Genomic DNA, 11,750 nt, shown 5'->3' on the forward strand with positions numbered 1-11,750 from the left:
TTTAAATACAAAATCACACATAAGCTCTAGTGTGTTAGAAACAAAGGCTTTTGTAAGCCTTGTGTGTTGAAAGGAGATGATGAGGGGCCTACTTGGCTGTCTAGTTGGCACTAGACAAGGTCAAATTTTAAACAAAAAAGAAAAGATGATGATGTGGTGAGATGCGCTAAGATCTCACCACGTGTCCTGATCATGTGGTTGGCACTTCTCCACTTGGGGAAGTTGCTTGGAGGGCAAAAAGTGTGAGCATGCAAAAAATTGACATGTGGCACAGGTCCCAGCTAGCGATGAGGTGGCACCAAAGGAGCAGTTCAAGATGGATTCACGAGATGTCACTACGTGTCATGATCCAATGGCTAGCACATGCCTACATTCCAGAGATACACACTAGTTAAGTAATGCAGGGATACAGTAAGTTGACATGTGGCACCAAGCCCACTCAGATGGTGATGTTGTGTTCGACAACATAAATTCGGGATAGGGGAAAATTTGGAAATAATAAAAAATAATATTTTATTATTTTTTCAAATGAATGCACGTCAGGTTTTTAAATTTCAAAAAGGAATTTATTTTCTAAAGTCAGACTTTAGAAATTTTTAAATTTTTGAAAAATTTAAAATATTGGAGTTATAGACCTGAGTTTTTAGCATAGGGTAACATTTTTTCAAACTGACTTTTAGGGGGTTTTTGGTAGGCAAGATATGTGATGTTATATATTGTCAGAACTAGGAAAAACTAAATTTTCTAATTATGGAGTTAGATTCTACATAGGTATTCACCACTTCATGTTATAAGCCAATTTGTAAAATCTGGGGTATTCTCAATAGACCAAGCAAAATTTACCATTGAGCATTAGAATTGGTTGGAGGGTAGTTTTAAAGGTTTGTTGGGATCTAAATGTGGAGAAAGTCATCTTTAAATTGTTTTCTTTTATTCTAGAGGTCATGTTGTAATTGGTTTTTCACTTTCATCATGAATTCATATTGGCATCAAAATTAGTTATGATGATGAATCAAATATCTCAAATATTTCTTGCTTGTAGAGGCCCAAATTATGGGGATTTTATTTGCAATTATAGAGAGAAGGTAGAGAGAGGCTTTTTCAACTTCTTAGGAAGAAATTTTGAGGGGACACATGTCAATTGCAAATTCAATCCGGGAATTGCCCTCTTGATATTTATACTTTTTTCTTCTCTTTTATAAGGGTTGGAAAATATTGGAAAGTTTCTCTAGAATGAAGACATTTAGTAGAATTGGCCCTGGAATTGATGAAGTTTGAATGGAAGATCTAGGATGTGCTGGTTCTAGACCATGAAGCTTTGCTTTGGCTGTGATATTCCGTTCCCATCACATCAGTTTCTTATTCTTTCCATTTTCTCTCTTGTATGACAGCATTTGTTCATTGTATAGTTTGGCTTATTAGGTTCTTTATGAGTTAATTTCATGCATTTTAATGTATTATTTCAAGGAAATTAATATAGTGAGTAGAAAATGTTCATTTTCAATTTAAATTGTGTCTCCTTTCTCAGTGAGCTATAATGTTTTATGATCTTTGAACAAATAGCCTAGAGCATAGTTGCAGTCCCTTAAGGTTGTATGTTGCTTCATTGTTTTTTTTAATTCAAAGAATTATGTAAATGCTTTAGGGAAATCAATAGGGTTGCAGGTTATTGAGGAGGATATCAGGTAAGAATGGGATTTAAATCAAACCTTGATATCCAATTTACAAGGTAAATGGATAGATCTGGAGTCTTGGCATAAGATATGTGTTCTAGATATCCAAAATGCATGAGGTAGATTCATGAATTGCCCAATGGATGAGGCACTGATCTGTTACAGGATCATAAGTTTTTTTTTTATACCTAGTTTTTATCTACTTTCCCCATCCATGTAAAATCAAATCAAATTCAAATAATCTTTACATTTTATGTTGAACAACTAGAATAGTCTAACCCTCACTCATCTTGTGCATTTAATAGAGTTGTAATTTTCTACTACACTTCTTTGTCACTACACAAGTCATTAGGAGAAATAAGGGTTAAATCTACTATAATAGATTCAAGAATATGTTTATTGCACTGGTACCATATTAATTGAATCTAAGGTCCACCAGCCTAGGTTTTGCCGAGCCTGAAGTGAAGAGGGGTCTAGCCTTATAGTTGGCCTGGTGTCTAAAATAGTATGTTGAAGATGGGAGTTAGCTGCCCCTAGATGTGCCATATTTTCATCGGGGTAATTTGAAACCAGTAATGTTTTCAAACACTAACACCTGATTCACCCCTCCCCTCTCAGTAACCTTGCCTACCTTATATTTCCAACAAGTCTATCATACTTTAAGAGTAATCTTTAGTTCCTCTATCTTTTTTTGAAGGGTAAAGGGAGGAATCAAAATATCTCACTATCATCAATTTGATATTCTAGCTATTTCCCATTTTGTTGGATAAAGAGGACCACAACTATTTTCTCTAACATTTATTTTTAGGAGCATATATGTTCAACAAATTTCAAGACCAACCAGTTATAATGTCATGACAAGATAAAATAAGGGAATGAAGAGAAGAGTGAAGTAGAGCACCAGAGATTTATTAATGTTCCAAATGATTGGTAGACATCTTGAAACACCCAAGGAGTCCACTAGAAATTAGTTCATAGTAGACCACACAATAGTAGTCATTTTATTAAAACCCTACTATTGCATCTTAATTTCTTGAAAAATGATCATATCAACTTTGGTATTTTGAATAACACACTTTAAAATATGATTCTTTTTCCTAGTATTAAGAAGAAGAATATATAATTTTTCCAATGCCTTTTTTATATGATGTCAAGGGAAATGAAGTTATGTGGAGAATAAAAGGACTATTATTATGACCCAAATGGTTTTTTTTTAATAATCTTCCTCCAAAATTATCAATAGATACCTAAATAAATTCCAATGCCTAATTTATTGAGAAAAAATTTTCTTATAGCCATTAATGCTCTTCACAAATGATAGGCATAATTTTGAAGACTAAGCCATTCTGAGGCATTAAAATATGCCTAGATCCTATTGTATTCTAAATATTGCTAGGAAGTTCTAGAAGCATGGAAAAGGTTGCTAAGAAGTTCTAGAAGGGTGGACAAGGTTCCTAATCGATACACATACCACTTGGGCACTTGCATTACATTGAATTTGGCTTCTAAGTTCATTTTATGACCTATACAAGTGGCTTAAAATATTTGATCTCCAAAAATCCTAAATATGTAACTTTTCCACTAAGCCCTAATTAAGGGAAACTAATTTAGATTGCTAACTAAATCTGCCTTAGGTTAACAAGTTACATTGATAACCATAATTGACATGTCAGTACACGTATGCATATAAGGAGTGTCAAGTGACATCATAAGATTTACCTTTACATACCATTCAACATGTCAAAAAATACAAAATGATACACATACATTGATATTACAATACAAATTAAACACTTGATAGTGAGTTTCGAATCACTTTATTTAATTCAACATTGGTCTTACATTTTGTACATAGGGTCAGTTACTATTTCTTTGATTAATTCCATGGTTAAATTTCCTACACAGTTAGTGCGAACATCAGTAGCTCAATAAAATCACACGTGTGTGTGTGTGTGTGTGTGTGTGTGTGTGTGTGTGTGTGTGTAAAAACCAAATGTACATGATCAAATTGATTAGAATATTTAAACTTCATTTAAATGAACTTTTCCCATTTACGCACATAGATTAACATCGCAAATCTCGTAATTGAATCATCATAACATATTCATCAGTTATAATTAAAATACTAAAATAATTATCACAATGTATATATGTATAACTGAGACATCATAAACATCATCAATAGAGCATACTGAACTATCTAAGTTCATATAACCTAATCATCAAGGTACCGTAATTAACATTATCATCATAAAGTTAAACACCTCATATCATTGTTAGTACAAATCAATGTTTAGACAGTCAAACAATGTAGCAAGTCTTGAATCATGGGGTATTAAAACATGAACGTATAACCTCTTGTACATGACACCCTAACAACCTTAACATGTCATAATATAATTATAATATTTAAAACCAAGCTACTTAAGAGCACTTCTAGTGATTTGATAAGATTTGTCTTTGAATTCCTAATGATTCGAAAGAGGGCAAGTATTAAGTTTTTTTTATTGTAGCAATCATCAAATCATTGTGTGTAAGTCAATCATAATTATCATAATGTCCTCTACATGGTTTCAAGCAATAACCAAGAAAGTTTCTCATAACATCACATTGTCGTGCTCATATATCCATCCAAATCTCCTATAAAGGGTTGTAATAATAAATTCATAATTAAATAAGTGTATACAAGGAGGGGTCTTGTTGATCCGTCATTTTGCATGATGCTTAATGACAAGAATCCTTTTGAATTCCTCTCTTGAAAAGTTGATCTGGGATCAACTCCAAGGTTCTAGGTGATCTTGTAACCTACTAGAATCTGCTTAGTAGAAGATAAATGTGAGTGTTCATGGGGAGGCTTTTGCTAGTTTGGACTGATTTCATATAAGATTTTGAATTTTCTTGCCATCTCAAAAGAAAAACCACACAAAAAGTAATATAGTTTTTGTATTTTTTTATTCTTTAATGAATTTAGCCTAACAATGAAACTACATGAATTCCTAAATTAACCAAGTGTTTGTAAAATAAAATAACAAAGATAAGGTAACAAGAAGTTTAAGAAAATGACTTGAAAAATAAATCCCTAATAGACATAAGCTACGAAAACAACAAATCTATGAGTTAAACCTTTGAAAAGATTGGTAGGTAACTAATGAAAATAGGAGCAATGCTTCCTTAATTTCATTGATGTAGTCATCAATGGGAATTCAATAACCATAAGATGGTTCAATTTTCATAAGATTTCAAGGCCATAGAAAGTGGGCTCATTCGAGACAAAAAGATATGTAGGAACAAGGAGGTTCTCTCTTCTCGAACTAAGTATGTCAATAGAATTTGTAGACACGTGGAGAACACAAAAATTAAAAGATTACTCAATAAAAATAATGCAATAAAACTATTGGCTCTATTACACTCCATGAACATACATTCACAACATGTAACACATTTAGGCAAGAATAACTACACTCAAAATGTGAACACGAATAGAATATATTATTGCATCAAAATAGCAGCTTGGAATATGTGTTACATTCCTGAATTTATAAGAAATCATCTCCTTAATTTGTGTTGAGAGTGAGAGATCTCTTTATGCAAACATATGCTTCTAAACTAATAAAATAAATCTATTTATGTACAAACTAACTCTCTAATTGGTGCTAAGTAGGGCTCCACCCTTATTTATATCATTTAATGGGTGCATGAATCTTTACATGTCTTAAAACAAAGAAGGCATGAGAAAATAAGAAGAAGAAAGCCATCAAATAATCTAGGAGTCTTTGGAGGTGCCAAAAATAGAAGCTCAACCTTCACTAGATGTTTGTAGCAGCTAAATTGTCATCAAAATGCATTTTTGGTGCATGGAAAGCTCTAAATTTGGAACTAATAGTTAATTATCAGCACACCTATGAATTCTTCAAAAAAATTTGGTGCACCTTGGGAGAAGGATACCTTGAAAGAAGCTCAGCTTGTGCACCTAGTGCACCTCAGAAGCTAGCACACCTCTGAAGAAGGCCCAAAAAATACAAAATTTTACCAAGTGTCAAAATTAAAATTCTAGCTTCTTGTTTTTGTTCCCCTTCATACTAGAGCTATGTTTGGGTATTTGCTCTTAAATTTCTCTATAATCTTCATCACTTTGGTTGCCTCCAAAAAATCCAAAGCATCATATTTATCCTTTACTTTTTTCCTATAGTTAACCACCTCTTTGTGTCTCTCTGCAAAATCTCCCAATGTCACATCCAAATCTAGCAATGCCTCTCCGGTCTTAAATGCCTGTCTAATATCCTCATCAGTGAAAGTATTTTCAAAAGTCTTTCAAAATTGTTCAACAACTACTTGTATTGTCATTAATTTATCTCTTGAATCATCTTCAAAAATGTCCAAGAAAGGATCACTGTAATGTCTCTCTAACTCCAAAATTTACTCTTGGGTTTGATCCTTGAGCTTATGAATATCCACATGTAATGTTTCCACTAATTTATTGCCATCTACAATTTTCTCTTTCCAGTCATCTATCCTATCTAACTCATCTACCATATATATATACATCAACATCTGATACCTTTGACCCTTTATTGGCTCTAATGCTTGTAGGTCTTTAGCCCAAGTATTTACTTCATCGATTAACCCAAAATACTAGTTCAATATATCAACTAGCTTATCTATATCATTACGCATGTTGTGTAGCTATTCAAGATTTTTTGGTATAATCTGGACACGTTTCTCTTCAAAATATTCCTGCCATTGCTGACAAGCCTTCAACAATGGATCTAGTTGTATAGTCTCCTTATCCCTCTTCTCAAGTGCCACATTTAGAGTCTCTTTGGGATTTTTAGGATCCAACAAGAAAACTAATTTGTTTAGATATCCCCTTAGGATCTCATTCTACTTCTGAAGGTATAACAATTCAGTCTCATCCTATTTTAAGTGCCTAAACACTTCTTTGATTCACAAAGTGACCATTAATTTGGTAGCATCTATAGTGGGTTTTCGAAGCATGACCTCCTTGATTTAATAATATTTTGGAATTAAATCCTCAATATCTACATGCGGAGGAGGGATAGCGACATGGGAGAACGAGTCCCAATTTTGATCACTCATGAAAAAGGCCAATGTTCATGCATCACCTATTGGTGGCTTAGGTTTCTTTAGAGCTTTAATTAATCCTCCCATCGCTTCTTCATCAATATAATACAATGATCTTTTGTGTCTAATTGTAGTGCCTCTCTCATTTGACTTCTGTAAGTCATCCTGATGGATGCAACCTTGCTAATCTTTTGTTGAGATGGGATCATGATTGTGACCCTGAGTGGTCTACACTGTCAAGGTGTTTGGATTTATGTTTCTGTATCAGTTGCTTTGATTATGCTTTTGACTGATCTATGAGATTATGATGTGATTTATGGTTCATTGAGGTTTGTGCCAGTGGTTACCAGGATCAATGTGGTATCATAAGGTTGTTCTATCATTACTTGGAGATGTGTGTAGAGATTGCACTATGTACTATTACCATGCTACACTGGACTAGGTTCCTGTAGTAGTGGTTAGTCATGTTTATGACTATGGTTGTTTATGTGTTTTAAATGCCTTTGTAATGCAGAGTAATCAATCATTATTAAATTCTTAATTAATTAGAATGGATTGTTCATGTTGGATTCTTTGGTTATGTGTTGCTAACATTTAGCTTGTTATGATTTTATTGCATGATGATATCTAGTTATCTGGTATTTGGACATACCTCTGATTTTGTTAGGTGATGGATTTAATGCTGTGGTTATTTACTTCATTCCTACATTTTTATGCTTTATGTCAATGTGAATGATGTAAATAGATTACTTTAATATAATTAAATGAATGGTTAATTAGGTTATTTATTGCTTCGGCTATGTTGTTATATGCAATTGCACTTGATCATGTTGTTTAGTGTGCAAGAATTATATCCCTGGCAGTGGCACATGGAGTTAGTGATTCAACCATTCGTATTTTACTAATGTCATCCTTATATGGTCGACGTATCCTTTATTAATGTTTAAATTAAACCTTTTGGTGATTATTAAATCCGAACTCATTTGCATTATGTGATTAGACCAGTAAGCATGTCTGTGCATTTAGAGGTTCGCATTGTTGCAAAAGTTGTTAAGAAGATTTTTGCATTTTTGGGTTTTCGAGCTTTTTAATTGATTTATTTTAATTTTTGGCAACTTTTCCATAGATGAATTCCTGTTTATAGGAATAGCCTATTTTTGTTTGGGTCGATTTGGGGTTTAACTAGGTTGGCTGGTTATTTTCCCTAATCGATTATTCACTCGAAAAGTGAATAAATATCCAAAGAGGAATTTAATTCCTCACTTCTCACTTTTGAATTAGAAAGTTGGAGAGTAAAACCCAAAATCCTCTTCATGAGGATTTATTGTTTTGTTCATTGTGAGAGCTATGGGCATGAGATTGTTGTGAGGTTGGGCTCATTGGATCCAGCTCGGGGAAACCTTGGATTGTCGCAATTTTCAGCTACTTCTACGAGATATTTATTTTATGGTTCAGATTCTCATTTTTCCCTTTTGGCTGTGAGGTAGGGCTTTCTTGTTTTATTGTTTTTGCTCTATTTTTGCTTCTATTTTTGGTAGCCGTTTGTTTGGAGGTTGAGAACTAGTGTTTCCCTCCATTTCTGTATATTAGTTCTACTTGGTTGGGCGGGTAGGAAAATTTTCCTATTTTTTGAGATGAGGGTTTGGGATTTTATGCCATTATGCTAGTAATTTTTGCATACGGTGTTCGGTTCCTTTTATTTTTGGATTTTTGGGGTTTTTGAACCCAAAGGCCAAATGGGTTTTGATTTTAGAATTTTTTTAAAATTTGGGGTTTTTACCTCGTTTTGCATACTGCTCTATTTTCTTAGGCTTTCTTGGCACAATGTGGATCGTGGACTTGGATGATCCATTTGGATATCAATCAGACCACTTTTGCACTTTTATGTTGCATTGGGATGCGTGTTGCATCCATACTCCCAACGTTGTGTTCAGTTGAGTGATTTTATACCTATTGTTATTATTATTTTTAGACCTTTTCTTTGTTTCATTGACGCTAGGATTCGTGTAGAATCCATACTCTCGGATTAAGGCTGGTTGAGTGATTTTATGATGTATGGTTTTATTGGCTTTGGGATTCATGTAGAATCTGTCCTCTTGAGTTGCTTTTGGTTGGGTGTTTTGTTTTGCATTATGTTCTCATCCTATCCTTGTGTTGTGATCTTCGTGATGGTGGTGTACCACAAACGAGTACGTGCATGTACATTTGTCAGGTGACTTGTGAGGCTCAATCTTCCATGATACTTTTGAAAGTTATGATCATTAGGGTTGGGATGGGAGTATGCATGCCCATGGGAACTTGTCATAGGATGAGCATGGGTAGGGTAGGGTAGCATATGGAGGGGGCTTCTATATTGTAGCCTAGTGACCTTACTCCCATAGGGTTGGCAGAGGATAGGAAGTTTTAAATAAGTGATAATTAAAGAAAATGTGTGATTGGTAATAAAACTTAAGATAATAAAATGTGTGTAGGGCCCTCTGTTGAGGAGTTGAAATGCACGATTTGAGCTTGGGCTTGTCAATGCCAAGTGACTCTCAATGATGTCAGTCCCTACTTAGTAGCCTATTGAGTGTTTGACTAGGACCTGTACTCCTTGCATTGTCTTAGGTTCTTGGTTATAGCCATCATACTATCTAGCATGAGTGTTAGCCTTGGATGTTGTGCTTTTTGTGTGTTTGTGGTTGGATCTTTATCTCTATTAGCATGGCAGGTGTGGACTTATGGGTGCCACATGGTTGGGAGGCATAGCTACCTACATGACTGCTAGGGACCAGTGTACAAAGTGTAGTGCCTGCCCCTAGTTCACATTTTTTTTTAATTGCCAAACTCTTTTAGGCCAGTTTTATACTTGATGTTTCGTAGCATTACTTTTAGATTATCAGATGTTGTTTTACACTCAATTTATTATATGATGAGATGACTTGGTACTCTATATTTCATGCATGTATGATGATTATTCAATGTTTTCAATTATTGATGATGATTAGTTAGATGGTTTATTATCACATGTGCTTTCTTATGGATACTTACCCCATACTGCATGTGTATGGTGTGTGTGTTTGTTTTCTTTATGTATGGTGGTTCTGATGTGGTTAAGGAAGGGAGTCGTAGTCACCCGCTAGTCGGGATCTACACGATGCACCACTTTCTGCCATTGTCTTCTTAGCTTAGAATATTGTATCTATACATGCGTGGATTTTATGCAAGTTGTAGGTACCGGGTATCGACTTCCCTGAATTGCCAAGATGAGCGTACCCTATCGCATTATCTCAATGGTAAGAGAGGGGAGATAAACTTTTAAGTCCAATTCCTAAACCCTTTAGCCAATTGTCCTAATTGATAATTAGGGCAAGTATCTGAGTTAAGTACCCTCCGAATGCATCAAATGATGGTATTTCGTGATCATAACCCTTTTGTTTGATTTATTATGTATTTTTCTATGATGACTTTTCGTATGTTGCTTTATGAGTCCTTGATGTATTTTCTATTAATTAAATTTAATTAAAATGATTAATTAATGATTTAATTTAATAGAAAATTATTATGATATTTTAATATTTAATTATATTTAATTAATTGAGAAATTAATTAAATAAAAAGAATTAAATTTGGAGATAAAAATTTTACGTATAATTTTAGAATGTGATAATATTTATTTAATTTAATAATAATATATATTTAGAATTCATTTTTAAATAAATGCTAAATATTATTATTAATTGAATTAATAAATATTTTATCAATTAAAGTTTCTTAAATAAATTAAAAGTGGAAAAGATATTAAATTATTAAAGGTTTCTAGATTGCATGATCTAAGCATGAGTTTAAATATAAAAGAAATTAATTAAAATGATTAATTAATGATTTAATTTAATAGAAGATTATTATGATATTTTAATATTTAATTATATTTAATTATATTTAATTAATTGAGAAATTAATTAAATAAAAAGAATTATATTTGGAGATAAAAGTTTAAGGATAATTTAGAACATTATAATATTTATTTAATTTAATAATAATATATTTAGAGTTCATTTTTTTAAATAAATGCTAAATACTATTGTTATTTAAGTTAATTAAATATTTTATCAATTAAGTTTCTAAAATAAATTAAAAAGTGAAAATATATTAATTATTAAAAGTTGTAAGATTGCATGATGCGAGCATGTGTTGAAAATAAAGGAATTAATTAAAAAGATAAATAAGAGGAAATTATAATGTTATTTTAATTTCATAAAGTGCGCATGGGATTAAAAGTAATAAAGATTAAAAATAGAAGTCAAGTGGAATATTAAATAAAGTTGTTTAATAATTCAACTTAATGTGCATGAAAAGATGAATGCAAAATAAAATAAAACATTAATAAAAGTTAATTTTGGAGTTAACTCAGTTGAGAAAAGAGTCCTCTCAGGTGAACGCACAATTAGTGCCCCGATTTGAGGAGAAAACTCCTTATCACAACTTTGGTGTTCATTTTTGGGGAACACGAATTTGGACCGTGAATTTTGGAGACAGGAATTTTGGAGAGAGTTTTTTGGAAGCAAATTTCAGAAGGAGAATTCTAGGAAAGATTTTCAGGAGAAAGTTATTGAAGAGGAGCGAGTTCTCTTACAGATTTTGGGGATTGCGTATTAGCATCAGTCAGGTAGGGTCTGGTATTTTGACCCCTAAATGATTTAAGAAATTTAATATGTTCTATCTACTTCGTGATTGTAAGAATCTTGTCTTCTTGAATGTATCATTTCTTCATTCTGTATCTATTGCTATTCGATTTCATTTGTAATCTAGATTGAAAAACTGTTTAGGAACATCCTTCAACAAAATTAAATCGGGATTTAGAATTGAATTAAAATGGAGTAGAGAGAGAATTGATTTGGGGAGAGTTTCGGGATTAAAAAGAAAATTCATAGGGTTGGAATTATTTTCTCTACTAGATTGCAATTGTTAATGTTTAAATAATAATAATAATAATAAAATAAATAAATTAAATCA

Source organism: Cupressus sempervirens, chromosome 10, assembly GCF_028749045.1.
Source record: "Cupressus sempervirens isolate cs-2001-9-10 chromosome 10, ASM2874904v1, whole genome shotgun sequence".
NCBI classification, from domain to species: domain Eukaryota; kingdom Viridiplantae; phylum Streptophyta; class Pinopsida; order Cupressales; family Cupressaceae; genus Cupressus; species Cupressus sempervirens.